This window comes from Scleropages formosus, chromosome 5, assembly GCF_900964775.1.
Source record: "Scleropages formosus chromosome 5, fSclFor1.1, whole genome shotgun sequence".
NCBI lineage: Eukaryota > Metazoa > Chordata > Actinopteri > Osteoglossiformes > Osteoglossidae > Scleropages > Scleropages formosus.
The window spans coordinates 3526797-3530082 of record NC_041810.1 but is presented as its reverse complement, the minus strand read 5'-3'; the positions used below and the strand labels follow the sequence as shown (position 1 = coordinate 3530082).

Below are 3286 nucleotides of genomic sequence, written 5' to 3'. Positions count from 1 at the left end.
TTATATTGTTCTGCTTTTGAATTTTCTTTTATAATTCAACAATTTAAGCCTGCATAATGTGTTAAAATAGAGATGCACTGCAGGAACAGTCTTCCTGACAAAAAAGAATCAAAATGCACAAACCTGAGTTTAGTTTAGCTTTGTTTTTCTATTAGGTTTTAGATTTTCACTCTTGTAACACTGTAAGCACTGTCAACATGTCCTTAAATTTTTCAGACGTATGCAGTCAGAAACTGGATATATATAGGATTTATGTAACATTCAGATGCTAACGATAAGGACTTTATAATGTAAATAAGTTCTATTAAAAATGTATCTCTGAGACAGTTTATACAATGCCCTTTGAGTTGGAGATTAGTTTGGTTTTGAAAATATGTTTCCTGCTCTTTCCTTCACTTTGTCCCATGTCCATTTTCCAGTATTTCGGTGAAATGGAATGTGTGTCATATGTATTTTACCCGATTAATTTTTTATAAAAATTGTACTTTTTGCATAAATTGTACTTTTGCTGAGATGTACGTCACATTGGACAAAAGCGTCTGCTAAATGAATAAATGTAAATGTAATGTTATATGGAATGATTTTTATTAAGATGTAAAAGGAGATGGAACCATCACTGACAATGAGTTAGACATAAATGAAATGTTTGTTTTGCAGCTATGGCATGCACTACACTCCTTTTTCGTGCTAATTCCTGTGTTGCTTGAGTTAGAGGAAATAGTTCTGGGGTGATGCAATGAATCTTTTTGAAAACAGACAGCTACATAAAATGTTTTGAAATGCATTGCTTTATGTTTGTAGCATGTTATAAAATAGCACAAACTGAAACTGAACTATGGATGTGTTATGAATCATATAGTACGTAGCCCAAGTGAACTGAGCGAATCCTGTGTGAACGTCTAAGCTTTCTGCTTCTGCCCTGTGTGTGCCAGTCTTAATTTTAGCATCCACAAATTTTTTTAAAATTAGTTGGCATTTGCAACACCACAAGTGCATGACTGATCTTTTACATTTTTTATTCATTTAGCTGATGCTTTTCTCCAGAGCTACTTACAGTATTAAGGTTACAATTATTTACCTATTTAAACCACTGGATGATTTTACTGGAGCAATTTAGGGTAAGTACCTTGCTTAAGTGTACTAGAGCTCAAGGTGGTGATCAAACCTGCAACCTTTGGATCTGAAGGCAGCAATTCTAACCACTCTGCTACCAGCTGTCCCTATAATATAGATACTTCATTGATCTCCTTAGAAAGTTCAGTTGCATACAGCAGCCAACACAGAGACACGAAACACATCGCTGCGAGCAGGGCTTGAACCTGCGCGGGGAGACCCCATTGGATTTCAAGTCCAACACCTTAACCACTCGGCCATCGCAGCTCCCTTTGAGAGTAGTAGCATCAGCATCTCTGGAGATTTAGAAAGGGGTAGCGCTATACACAGAATCTTGTGGCACCCCAAGGGAGTGACATGGAAATAATAATGGATAACAATATACAGTAGCACCAACTTACTCCTTTCTGTAGTATCATTGTAGATAACCCCAAGACTACTGCAAAAAGTGGTTCCTGTAGTAAAATATGTACAATGAAATATTCACATGCAGCATTATTTTGTGGATCCAAAGGCTCTATAACAGCTGATGACTCAAGGAACGATTTCATAAGAATTTTTGTCAGCTTTTTTACTTTATTCACATTAGCTGAAGTTAACTACCAAAATCGTTATATGTTATATGCAAGAGATAAATTTAACATTAGCAAAAACTGAAAGAAATAATTTTTCATGGTGATTCTTAAAGTGGTTCAAACTGTATCTTTGGACTTGAAGGTGTAGTAGGAGAAAAGCAACATGAAACATAACTGTATAGTGAATTATAGCAGAGAAGGATAGCTATTTTCAACGGCCCAATTAATTTTTGTGATATTTAATATGACAGGTTTCATGGTTTGAAATGTTTATATCTTTTGATAATAATTAGCAGGTGCATTACCAAAGCATTTAATTTCCTCTTACAATGAATTTCAAAGGAAATCGGAATTAACATGGGGAAATAAATGTTTGATTTGATTTGGCACAAACAGTTGCTTGTGATTCTATTCATTTCAAGCTAATAATGATGATGTGCATTAATCCTGATCTTTGAAGAATTTTCCATTTTTTTTAAATTAAACCTGCTACACATTACAAGGAATTCTTCATCATTCACAGGTGTGTGCTTTGTCAAACCTCGGCAACTCCAGTCGTATCCTAGTACATTCTGTCAAGCTTAATTATTTTCTCCATTATGCAAACCAATGTAATAGAGGATTTCTGATAATCAAGCAGACATTACAGGGAAACAGTGAAAAGAGGCAAAAATTATATTGTGGAATCATTAAAACTGAGGTTTTATAATAGCCGATCAACTATGGCATAAGTTAATTTCAAGTTAATTTCAACAAGCACACTCTTTGCTCTTTAAAAGATTAACTGAGATCTCGATTAAACTTCAATATAAGTGCCATGATGTAATATTGGTCTAAAAGGAAAAATTTCTGTAACCCTGTGTATAACGTGTCACCTCTCCGTGCTTTGAACAAATCCCTTATTTTACCATGCAAGGATGACTTTACGTTGTGTAGAGAGAATTCTATTCTCAAACCACAAGGGTCCGTCTTCTTGAAGTGTCTCTTTCAACAGTCTCTGAGAGGTGCTTGAAGAAAGAAGATTATGTCTAACTGGGTGTGAATATGGCTCTTGTGTGTTCATGCGAATTTGTCAAAGAATGGGTTTTAACGCTAAATATTTAAACGTAAATTAACGGTTTTTAATTGCCAGGATTAACATAAGGAGAAATCATGTAGTGTTGTTTTGGTGATTTTGGTTCTTTTTCATTGAAGAAAACGTCATTCTGTAGTTGTTTTTCACCAGGAGATCATTTAATGCTGAAGTCTGGCTGCAACTGAACTCGAAAGAATCATGTTAGTTTAGGATGCATTGTATAACACAGCACTCCAAAAACCAGGAACGCTGACATTCTCACTATTACTGTGGGCTCTTGTACCTGTAGCTGGCGAATGTATTATACGAAATTAGCAACCCTAGTTAGACCACTTTAACCTTCTGACTGAGCCAAAGAGAGGGCGAGACCCCATCAGCCAGACGGTCTCCCTTTGCACCAACTCCATCTCTTAACAGTGCAGAGCAAGGCAGATGTGGTGGATATATTACATTTTGCGGCCATGTTTCGGAATTCTGATTTTTCGAGAGCCGTTGACCAGCTCATTAGAGAAATGGAATCGAT

The 3286-nt window shown here is 35.8% G+C and overlaps 1 non-coding gene across 1 annotated transcript; it reads right to left on the bottom strand.

The window, feature by feature from the left end:
* Positions 1-1298: 1298 nt before the first annotated feature.
* Positions 1299-1380, bottom strand: trnas-uga (transfer RNA serine (anticodon UGA)). The gene has a single exon. It is a non-coding gene; the product is annotated as a tRNA-Ser (tRNA).
* Positions 1381-3286: the final 1906 nt, after the last annotated feature.